This window comes from Mus musculus, chromosome 7 (assembly GCF_000001635.26).
Source record: "Mus musculus strain C57BL/6J chromosome 7, GRCm38.p6 C57BL/6J".
NCBI lineage: Eukaryota > Metazoa > Chordata > Mammalia > Rodentia > Muridae > Mus > Mus musculus.
Genome location: NC_000073.6, coordinates 102333571 through 102346232, shown reverse-complemented (window position 1 = coordinate 102346232; position 12662 = coordinate 102333571). Strand labels below are relative to the sequence as shown.

The 12662-nt window shown below is 41.3% G+C and overlaps 1 protein-coding gene across 7 annotated transcripts in view; it reads right to left on the bottom strand.

The window, feature by feature from the left end:
* The window catches only part of Stim1 (stromal interaction molecule 1), a 175806-nt gene that overhangs the window by 91087 nt on the left and 72057 nt on the right, over positions 1-12662 (bottom strand). The window lies entirely within an intron of this gene.

The window sequence follows — 12662 nt, the reverse complement described above, 5'->3', positions numbered from 1 at the left end:
TGTATACATTCTTTGAAGATTTGCTTTTCCCAGCTTTGGGGTACACATGCCACAGGTCTTTATATGCTAAAGCTGTCTATGCCAAGAAAAAAGGCCAGTCTCAGAGGAATTAAATCAACACACTTGCTCGAAAACTACCCCAAGTTCTCTGACTTGGAGGCTGACCCAACATTCTTGTGCCCTAGCCAACACTTGTCAGAGTCTGGGATAACCAAAAACATAATTAAAGACAACTCAAGACAGATTTCTACTGAGAAAAGTTTTAGAAATGCGTTAGAGACCTAAGGAAAGGCCCAGAGAGAGACTGCACAGTGCTAACAAAAAATGTTTAACCTATCAGTGGAAAATATATATTACACACACACACACACACACACACACACAAAACCAGTGGGTTACACCCCTTAGATCTCTTGATTGGGATGCCTTTGCAGTAGAGGCCTGACCTTCAGAAATCAGTCCTGACTTGTGAGGATGAGGAAGCAGGCCTATAAGCCTGCTTAAGGTCTATAAGCAGGTCTATAACCTACACCAGGTTTAGAAATGAGGCTGGTTCCAGCAACTATCACGTCTCAATCACAACAGTGCCAAAAGCACAGTGACAAATGCTTTGAAGACATTAATACGGAGGAATCAAGCACACACCAACCATAGTAAAAAAAAAAAAAAAAAAAAAAAAAAGTGGATTCCAGTTTCCATAGCAATAGGAAGATGGACTCAGATTTCCTGGATGTGCTGTTCACTGGCTTACCAGAGAACTCACTACTAAACTCCCCAAGAGACCACATTACTTTTCTGTCCCACACAAACTTCTACTCAAACAATAAAAGGTCAATGGACCCTCAATCTTCTCTGAGGAGAAGATAGCCAAGAACATCTGTTGAAAGCTTTGAATTCAACTCTAAGAAGCAGTTGTAGCTTAAGAGTGACTTTCTATACCATGGCCTTTCTCAGTATGTGGCAGAATTCCTAATGAGTGAGGACCATCCAGAATGAAGTATGCCTAAGCCTCCTTATAGACCTGTTTCCTCATCCTCACAAGTCAGGACTGATTTCTGAAGGTCAGGCCTCTACTGCAAAGGCATCCCAATGAAGAGAGCTTAGTGCCCTAGATAAATACAAAAATCTCCTCAATGATCTCTGTCTGTTTCAGTTTCTTTCAGACTCATCCCTTATCAAGTAATCATAATTTTTCTGAAATTTAAATTTATTAGATTTTGTTCTGCAGAAAAAAAAATCCTTTGTGGATATGCATGCACACATATGTACAAGAAACTTGAACAAGATCAGTAGAGTGTATCAATGCCAATATCCTGGTAGTAATATTCTATTACTTTTTTTTTTCCAAATTGACACTGTGGAGAGAAATTGTAATGTTTCCCAGTGATGTCTCCATACTACTTAAAACTGCAGGTAAATCTACAATCATTTCAATGAAAGTCTTTTTTTTTTTTTCTAAAGATTTAGTTTGATTTATGTGTGTATATATGAGTGTATAGCATGTGTATGCAGGTTCCCAAAGAAGCCAGAGTGGATGTCAGAATCCATGGAACTGGAGTTACAGGTGGTTGTAAAATGTCTGACATGGATAATGTGAAACAAACTTGGGTTTTCTGGAAGAACAGTTGCTCTTAACCAATGTGCCCTTTCCCCAGCCTGAAAAATTTTATTTCTAAAACACATCTTCATTAATGAAATTCTAAAGTCCTATAGAAGTATTTCAAAGAATTTGATATAATAATTATTGTATGTCAAGTATGATAGTGCATACCTATTAATTAAAACCTTCAAAAGCTGAGGCATGAGGCCTGCCACAGGTTTAAGGTCAGCTTAGGATACAAAGCTAGGTCTCATCCCAAGACATTTTTTAGCATCCACTGATTGCCTCGTGGACATTTTCAAGGCTTCAAATGCTCAGTAGCTAATATAAGGGTCGCATTATTATCCTTCTCTCCTGCCACTCACATCCACCCTACATTCCCACCATTCCTAATTACTTTCCATTTCATAAATGAGCAAGGTTCACTTGCTGGCTTTGTAATTTTCTTCTGCCTACAGGAACCTTGCCTCATTCCATGCCTGACAAATTTCTACTCAAATTTCAATATTCTACTCAGGCTTTTTCTACTTCTTAGGGGCTTCTCTACACTGACCATTAAGGTTTGGTTAGGAGTCCTTAATCTATGTTTATGTTCTTTAAGGCCTTGCACTTCTATTGTAATCTAAAACATTTATTTGAATTTTCTGCCTCTGTTTCTATCTGTAAAATAAAATATAGTATCTACTTCATGGGGTGTGAGAATTTAACAAACTGATACACACAAACTACTTCAACTCAAATATGGCATACAATAAGCATTTGATTACTATCATGTTCTCCGTTGTACTTCTCCATCTAATCACTGACAGCCTGTGGCAGGTGAGTGGGAATGTCGCCCACAGGCTCAGATATTTGAATGGGTGGTGTCTAGTTGATGGAACAGTTCAAAAACGTAGGTGTTAGAGATGTGGCCCCCGGAAGTTGGCTTTGATGTTTCAAAAACCCCTGCCAGGCTCTGTGTGTGTGTGTGTGTTTCCATACACCCTCCATGATTCCTGCTTAACGGATCAGATGTAAGTCTTCAGATGTTGCTCTAATGCCATGCCTTCCTGTCAGTCTGCCTGTCACCGTGCTCCCCAAGATCATGATTATGAACTCACTGGTGCTCTGAAACTGTAAGCAAGCACCCAGTTAAATCCTTTCTTGTATAAGTTGCCTTGGTCATGGTGCCTCTTCATAGTAACAGAAACGTAACTAAGACTAAGTCAAAGCAAGAACTAGATTTGTATTCATCTCTGCTTAAGCACATAGTAGATGGTAAATGTTTGGGAAATTAAGACTGGAATAAGTTGATGGAATCTAAATCAAAGTTAGAAATGGGGATTTAAAGAACAGAGCACTGTTGCTAAGAACAGGAACTAGATAGGTTGGAACTAAGAATAAAATAAACACTTCTAGAAAATAAACACAAGAAAGCCCTGTTAGAGACTGAGAATTTGGATACATAAGAAAAATTGAGAATGCTAATTTTTATCATCTAAACTGACTCAAGCCAAACCAGGCATGGAAGCTCACACCTATAACCCCAGCACTTGTGAAGACAGGCTGAAGGATTGCTTTGAGTTTGAGGCCAGTCTGGCTAAAGTACCTCAAGCCATTCTTTTTTTTTTTTTTTTTTTTAATTAGGTATTTTCCTCGTTTACATTTTCAATGCTATCCCAAAGGTCCCCTACCCACCCACTCCCCCTTTTTGGCCCTGGCGTTCCCCTGTACTGGGGCATATAAAGTTTGCAAGTCCAATGGGCCTCTCTTTGCAGTGATGGCTGACTAGGCCATCTTTTGATACATATGCAGCTAGAGACAAGAGCTCCGGGGTACTGCTTAGTTCATATTGTTGTTCCACCTATAGGGTTGCAGATCCCTTTAGCTCCTTGGGTACTTTCTCTAGCTCCTCCATTGGGGGCCGTGTGACCCATCCAATAGCTGACTGTGAGCATCCACTTCTGTGTTTGCTAGGTCCCGGCATAGTCTCACAAGAGACAGCTACATCTGGGTCCTTTCAACAAAATCTTGCTAGTGTATGCAATGATGTCAGCATTTGGAAGCTGATTATGGGATGGATCCCTGCATATGGCAATCACTAGATGGTCCATCCTTTCGTCACAGCTCCAAATTTTGTCTCTGTAACTCCTTCCATGGGTGTTTTGTTCCCATTTCTAAGAAAGGGCCATTCTTAATTGTACTGCAGGATTCTTTCATTTATCATACTAGCCCAAGTAATTGCTTAACCTTTTGGAGGAACTATTTTTTGTAGCTATAAAATATAAAACAATTTTCTATTTAAGATTATGCAAGCAAACCACAGTCCATGGATAAAACTAAAATTAGCTTGTCTTGAGTTAGTATTTTAATTTTGTTTTATTTTGTTTTTCAGACAGGTCTCACTATGTAGTTCTAACTGGCCTGGAACTCTTATGTAGATCAGACTGGCTTTAAAAAGTTCATCAAAAAATCAGAGTTCTGCCTGCCAATTAGCTCATTCTTTTATTTTAATAATTATGTATTTTTATTTTATGAATATTTTGCCTGAATGTATGTATGTGTACCATGCATGTGCCTAGTGTTTGTGGTAGTCAGAGGGTCAAAACAATGGAACTGGAGTTACATATGGTTGTGAGTTCCCATGTAGATGCTGAAAAATCTGAGTCCTCTGGAAGAAAAAAAAGCGCTGTTAACCACTGAGGTTAACAACCTCTTAGGTTCTCCTCTTGAGACTCATTTTCTCTTAAAAAGAGCTAAGGATATACTTAAGTAATAAAGAGACACCAGGACCTGGGTTAGCTCCCACTACTGCAAATAAATACATATTTTTTAATTCAACTGAGCTCTTTTTTTTATTAGATATTTTCTTTATTTACACTTCAAATGTTATCCCCTTTCCTAGTTATCCCTCCAAAAATCCCTATCCCTTTCCCCCTCCCCCTGCTGACCAACCCACCACTCCTGCTTCCTGGCCCTGGCATTCCTCTATACTGGGGCATAGAACATTCGCAGGACCAAGGGCCTCTCCTCCCACTGATGACCAACTGGGCCATCCTCTGCAACATATGCAGCTAGAGTCATGAGTCCCGACATGTGTTTTCTTTGATTGGTGGTTTAGTCCCTGGGATCTCTGGGAGAACTGCTTAGTTCATATTGTTGTTCCTCCTATGGGGCTGCAAACCCCTTCAGTTCCTTAGGTACTTTCTCTAGCTCCTTCATTGGGGACCCTGTGCTCCGTCCAATGGATGACTGTGAGCATGCACAAATGGACAATGTGCAGAGAGTGAGAGACCTAAATAGGATGGCTACATCAAACCCCTCCTCTCATGGCTCAGGAACTATATAGAAGACGAGGCTGAAAGACTGTAAGAGTCAGAGAGGATGGATAACACCAAGGAAACAGTGTCTTCCAAACACAACAGGACTGGTGCACATCTGAACTTCCACTGACTACAGGAGCTTGCATAAGGCCCAAGACAAATGGGTCCCAGAGCAGAGTAGAGGAGGTGGACATGAGCTACAACCCCAAGCAAAGAAGCCATCTCCAATCACAACCACTTGTAAAGGAAAAATTAAGTTTCTCCATTGGAGGCTCACTAGTTATATAAACCACACTTAGGGGCAGGTTCCATGCCCAGCAGTAGAAGGCCAATACAAAATGAACTCAATGTTTTTGGGGGAGATTTTTTTTTGTGTGTGTCTCATATTGCCTTGAGCATATTTTACCTTCCATGTCATTTGTGTATATATTATAGATTCTGATTTTGTGTTGTTATGGGTGTGTGTATGTGTGCCTATATGTGTGTGTGTTTTCTTTCTTTCTTTTTTATTCTGCTTTGTTTGTTGTATTTGCCTGTTGATTTTCTTTTCTTCCTTTTTTTTTTTTTTAAAGATTTATTTCATGAGTACACTGCCACTATCATGACAGACCTGAAGAGGGCATCAGATCCCATTACAGATGGTTGTGAGCCACCATGTGGTTGCTGGGAACTGAACTCAGGACCTCTCTCCAGAGAGAGAGCCCAGCCTGTTGATTTTCTAAAGAGAGAAAAAGCAGTCAGAGTTGGATAGCTAAGCAGATGGAGAGAATCTGAGAAGAGTTGGAGAAAGGGGAAACCATGATTATAATATATTGCATGAAAAAAATCTATTTCCAATAAAATTTTTTTAATAGAATAAGTGGGGGGGCTGGAGAGATGGCTCAGTGGTTAAGAGCACTGACTGCTCTTCGAAAGGTCCTGAGTTCAAATCCCAGCAACCACATGGTGGCTCACAACCATCTGTAATGAGATCTGATGCCCTCTTCTGGGGTGTCTGAAGACAGTGACAGTATACTTACATATAAATAAATAAATCTTTAAAAAAATAGAATAAATGGAAAAATATCAAGGAACAAATAAAACACAACTTTCCATCTATTCCTCTTTTCCCTACAACTTACACAATCATACCCTATGATTTGATTTAAAAAAAACAGATTGTCATCATATACAAAATTCACATCAAATAAATTCATCAAATGATCATCCTCACATACACAGTGCTGGCCTACATAAGACCCTATGTAAGAAAAAGTGCTATATAGTATCATAATAGAAAATTATTAAGTTAGTCAGAGTAACGCCCATCTGGAATCCCAGCATTCAGGAAATCGAGGCAGAAAGTTCAGGAGTTTCAAGGCCAGTCTGAGCCACATAAGACCCTATCTCAAAAAGCAGAAACGAGCCGGACGAGGTAGCGCACTCCTTTAACCCCAGCACTCGGGAGGCAGAGGCAGGCGCATTTCTGAGTTCAAGGCCAACCTGGTCTACAAAGTGAGTTCCAGGACAGCCGGGGCTACACAGAGAAACCCTGTCTCGAAAAAAAAACAAAAAACAAGCAAAAAAAAAAAAAAAAAAAAGCAGAAACAATAAATAACAACTATTATTTAATTGTATTTTTCTAATTAGATTCCTTTAGTTCAACGACCACATCCATTACACCATTATACTTCCGATGCCCACAAGCTGTCAAACTGGTAAAAATTTCTTGAATAAGAGTCTATGCATTTGAATACTAGACTGGCCATATTCAGTAGCAATTTTAGGACCACGAGCAAGAGATTTGTCTAAATCTTAGTTTATATGTTAAATGAAGTCACAATCTTTGCCTTGAGGGGCTGGGTGAGAAGCAAATGGTGTTAATGTCATCCCTCTGCACACCAGACTGCTGTGTGACAGATGGGACCCAGGAATCCACTAGTCACTGTATTACCCACACAGTGCACTGCTGAACCCCAGAGATATTTGTGAGATGGTATTTTCTGAATATTTAGTCTATGACAGGAAGGAAACAGAATATTGGAATTATCTTTAACATTTCTGTCTTGCCTGTCTCTCTTTCTACTACCTCCTCTTCTCCCTCCCTCTCTCTTCCTGTTTTTCTCTTCTTTTCACTTTCAACAGTTTTGTGTAGAACAGCCTGGTTTCAAGCTTGCTATGTAGCTGAAGATGGCCTTGACTTACCCATCCTCCTCCGTCTACTCCCAAACCCTGGGATCACAGGCCTGCACTGCCGATGCCCAGCAAGCATTGTTTTAGCCTTTGCTATCTGCCTGCCGTGTTTGTTCTTGCTTGGATTCTGAGTTCCTATAAGAGCCACTATTCATTTGTTTGTTTGTTTATTTATTTATTTATTTATTTCCTCTTACTTTTCCACGTGTCTTAAACAAGAGTGCCTTCATCATACCTCTTTAGGCTGACTGTTTGGTCCTCGCCATTCTTTATTAGCTGCTAACATATCCTGCTTGTAATCCAGTTTCCTGACCTGCTGTACCTTTCCCAGGGCTAAAACAGCATTCCTGGTGACAGTTCCAGGCTATGTTTTCTCTGAGCAGTGGAGGCATGCTGCTGAGAAGTGGAAGACTTGGACCCAGGACTGGCTCTGCCACAGTCTGAATACGCAGGCGCGCGGGTAAGGTGCTTTTTCTCTGAGTCTTAGACTTCTCATCTTTAAAATGAGGAATGTTAACTAAATCAGTGGTTTCTAAGTGTCCATAAATTCTGTGTTCAAGTTTAAGCAAATTTGCCAGGCAGTGGTGGTGCACGCCTTTAATCCCAGCACTTGGGAGGCAGAGGCAGGAGGATTTCTGAGTTCGAGGCCAGCCTGGTCTACAGAGTGAGTTCCAGGACAGCCAGGACTACACAGAGAAATCCTGTCTCAAAAAACCAAGGAAGAAAGAAAGAAATAGAGAGAGGGAGAGGGAGAGGGAGAGGGAGAGGGAGAGGGAGAGGGAGAAAGTAAGTTAGTTTAAGCAAGTTTTTTCTTCTGGGGGGACTCTTGGTATCTGTATTAGTAAAACAAGTAGGTTGGCCTAGATAGAAACCAAATCTAACCTAAATATACTCTCATTCTTAGTGGTTTGTTTTTTTATTTTTTATTTTTTTTCCTTTCTGGAGATTTCTGACAGCTAACAGCATGGACAGGAAACCCTTGAACACTTCTAACTTGGCAAAGTTTCCTGCTCCCTCTGAACCTCGTCCCAGCCCATTTCCTGTGTTTACAGCCGCTGGGTTTTGTACTTAGTGACAGACCTGGCAGGTCATACTCTACTGGCGTCTCCACAACTTGTTACAAGGTAAAACAAAATGAGTGCCAAATTAGGAACCAGGAGGAAGGGTTTCAGTTTCAGCTATGTGACCTCCTCTGTCATACTTCAGCTTCCTCATCTGAAAAGACAGAAAGTTTAACTGTTACTTTTTGTTGTTGTTTGTTTGTTTGTTTTGGCCTTGATACTGGAAGATAAGAGAATTTGTCTTTCTATCCTCTTAGAATAACCCTCTGTTTAGCCTGTTTCTTCCATTCTCCATCTTGGAAAGAATTGAGAAGGCTCCATTTGCATTTTGTATATTGGACAATCTAAAAGGAAGAAAACAAGTCAAGCAGCCAGGTGTGGTGGCCCGCACCTATAACCCCAGCATTCAGAGATGGGTAGATTTCTGGAGTTCCAAGCTGGCCTGGTCTACATAGGGAGATCCACACTAATGAGGGCTACATCCTGAGACTATTCAAGTAAAAAGGAGAAAGAAGCAGCAGCAGGCTCAGCCATGACCAAACAGCTTTATAAGAATGCCAGCAGAGGGGCTAGAGAGATGGCTCAATGGTTAAGAGCACTGGCCTTCTTATGAAGGTCCTAAGTTCAAATCCCAGCAACCATCGGTGGCTCACAACTATCCGTAATGAGATCTGATGCCCTCTTCTGATGTATCTACAGACAGCTACAGTTTACTTAGGTATAATAATTAATAAAACCTTTGGGCCAGAGCGAGAGGGGCTAGAACGAGAGGGGCCAGAGCGAGTGGGCCCGAATTAAATTCCCAGCAACCATGATGACTCACAATTTTATTTTATTTTTTATATAAATAAAATAAAATAAGGGGAAAAAAAGAATGCCAGCAGAGAAGAATAAGGTGGAGAGCTGTTATCACAGAATTGCCCTACAAATTAACTCTGCGGTTGGTAACCATGTAGATACCAATATATAGTCATTCTTGTCAATATTCTGAAGACAGAGCCTTTAACCCCAGCATTTGCTGGACAGAGGCAGGCAGATTTCAGGGAATTCAAGACCAACCTGGTCTACATATTGAATTCTAGAATAGCAAGTGTTACATAAAGAGACTCTGGAGATAGACCAATATCCCAATAGCCCAGTTCCATCCTTGCTTCCAACATCTGTGTGGTCAGGAATTTAGTAGATTGGATCTCAAGGAGAAGATATGTAGAAATGCTCAACACCATTCCTGATTCTGTTCTCCTTTCTTCCTTTTCTCGTTTTTGCAATGCTTATCTGTGTATGTCTGTATCTATGTGTGGTTTGTGTGTGTGTGTATGTGTGTGTGTGTGTGTACACATGTGTGCACCCTGTATATGCATGCAGAGGCCACAGGAGAATCTCAGGTTTCTTTTTCTATTGTTCTCCACCTTATTTTTGAAGGCAGAATCTTTCACCCAACCGGACACTTGCTGTTTGAGCTAGGCTGGCTAGGCACATTTGTCTCTGTCCTCCTGCTTCAGTGCAGGGAGGTTACGAGCACACTCACTCATAGCCAGGGAGGTTACGAGCACACTCACTCATGGCCAGGGAGGTTACGAGCACACTCACTCATAGCCAGCGAGGTTATGAGCACACTCACTCATGGCCAGGGAGGTTACGAGCACACTCACTCATGGCCAGGGAGGTTACGAGCACACTCACTCATAGCCAGGGAGGTTACGAGCACACTCACTCATGGCCAGGGAGGTTACGAGCACACTCACTCATAGCCAGCGAGGTTACGAGCACACTCACTCATGGCCAGGGAGGTTACGAGCACACTCACTCATAGCCAGCGAGGTTACGAGCACACTCACTCATGGCCAGGGAGGTTACGAGCACACTCACTCATGGCCAGGGAGGTTACGAGCACACTCACTCATGGCCAGGGAGGTTACGAGCACACTCACTCATGGCCAGGGAGGTTACGAGCACACTCACTCATGGCCACATTTTACCTGGGTGCTAGGGATTCAGACCCAGGCCCTCTTGCTTCCTTAGCAAGTCTCCTTACATACTGAGTCCCCTTCTTAGCCCTTTCCTTTACAATGCTCTTAATCCTGTTCTTAGAAGTAAGTAAAATGATGCTGAAGTCTGTCTGTCCTGGAGCATGAACAAGTCATCTTGGTCACAGGACAGAATCTGGTTATGGCTTGAAAAAAACCTTTATGAAATAGTACTTAAGCCAGCCTGAGTTCAGAGTTCTAACCTCATGAGAGATAGGACCAGTTAAAGGTTTTCCCAGTAGTAATAGAATTTTCCCTGGACTTTGCAGAGCCAGAAAGTCTTAAATATAAGAAAACAGTAAAAAAAAAAAAAAAAAAAAAAAAAAAAAGGCAGTCTTGCCCTAGAGTTCGGTTCTTAGCCACAGCACTATACTACATTAAGGACTACCAGAAGAGCTTTTATACACATTTAACCATGGAGGCATGGTTTTAAAACTGCTGTCATAGCTGGGCACAGTAGACTATACTTGTAGTCTCAGCTACACCTCAGAGATTAGGTTGTAGAACTATTTGAGCCCAAAGGGTTAAAACTAGCATGAACAACACAGTGAGCCCTATTTCATGAATATACTAGGAATCGAACCCAGGCCCCTGTGCATGCTAGAGAAGTACTCTACAACAACCCTTGAGTTTTGGAGAAAAGATTTCCTTGTATATGCTAATCTTGAATTCATGATGAACCCCAGGCGAGCCCTGAACTCTCAAACTTCCTTCTAAATTCTGGGATCACGAGCATAGGTCACTATGTTTATCTAAAATTTATTTCTGTTTTATTACTTTTGATTTTGATTTTTTTTTTGAGATAGGACTTTATGTCTTCTAACTCTTGGTCTTTCCACACTCACTTTCCTGTCGTAGGATCAAAGGTATGTGCCACCATAACCAATGTTTGTCTTTTTTTTTTTTTTTTTTTTTTTTTTTTACAGTATTGGGAATTTGAACCCAAGCCAACAGGCATGCTAGGCAAATATTATACTGATAAGATACATCATCAGCCTTGAGACTTCATCTTTTAAAAAGGAAAAAAGAAAAGAAAAAAGAAATGCTTAACCAAGCTATGTGGTGGTGGCACACGCCTTTAATCCCAGCACTCGGGGCAGAGGCAGGCAGATCTCTTGAGTATGAAGTCAGCCTGGTCTACAGAGTTCCAGAACAGCCAGGGCTACACAGAGAAACCCAGTCTCAAAAAAAAAAAAAAAAAAAAAAAAAAAAAAGACGAGGGGGCTGGCAAGATGGCTCAGCGGTTAAGAGCACTGACTGCTCTTCCGAAGGTCCTGAGTTCAAATCCCTGCAACCACATGGTGGCTCACACCCACCCGTAATGAGATCTGACGCCCTCTTCTGGTGCATCTGAAGACAGCTACAGTGTACTTATGTATAATAATAAATAAATCTTTGGGCCTGAGTGAGCGAGGCCGACTGGAGAGAGCAGAAGTCCTAAAAATTCAATTCCCAACAACCACATGAAGGCTCACAACCATCTGTTCTGCTACAGTGTACCCATATACACAAAATAAATAAATAAACTTTAAAAAAAAGAGAAAGAAAGAAAGAAAGAAAGAAAGAAAGAAAGAAAGAAAGAAAGAAGGAAGGAAGGAAGGAAAACCCTTGCCCAAAGACACATATTTTAAATATAGTCCAAACTTTTACCTCTTCAGTTTTATTCCCACTGCATCTTGCATGTGCCTACAGGTTGACCCAATGTAGGACCTGACTTTTGATTCAAAGTTTGCTGTTCTCTTTCTTCTTTCCTCAAATCATTAATTAGCCTTTCAGATCCAGGTCCTCCTTGCAAAAGGAGTGAGATAAATAGATCTCCCAAAAGTTTTCTGTCAACCACACATCAGTCACTGTGTCTGTAAACTTAACTTTTATTCTCCTGTAATTGTTGTCTCCAAGGTTTACTGTCTCTGTCTACTAACCTAGGCCTAGTCCTGGAAGCTTTGAACCTCTGTACAATCTTATCTAGGCCTAGAATATTTTTAGTCTCAGAGAATACACTCACCCTTTCTAGTTCTTTCTGAGCTCTAGTTGGCTGATTCAACTCAGCTGTTCTGACTCAAACGCCTCTTAAGGCTGACTGACTGAATCTGGATTCTCTCTCAGCCTCTGACTTAATTGGTCTGCTTGGCCTCATATTAACTTTGACAGTCTGTTCTAATCTTCTGACTTCTCATTCTCTGGCTTGTTCTGTCTTCACCCGTGTCTGGCGTGTTCTCTCTGCATCCTGTCTCTGCACAACTGCCCCGGTAAAACTGCTTCCTTCCCTTTCCTTCTCCCTCTGCCCTGGCCTTCAAGTAGCTTCCCTTTCCTCTCTCTTCTCCTGGGAGTTGGGCAGATCCTATCCTGTCTTATTCTGTCAAATCGTTCTCACTTTTTCTGCCACTCAATTAGACATCACTTACAAACATGGGTGCTTTCTTCTACAAGCTAACTTTATCTTTGTTTTTTGGGATTAGGTTTGTTCTTAGGTGTGTACAAAGGGCACGTCTGAATTCCA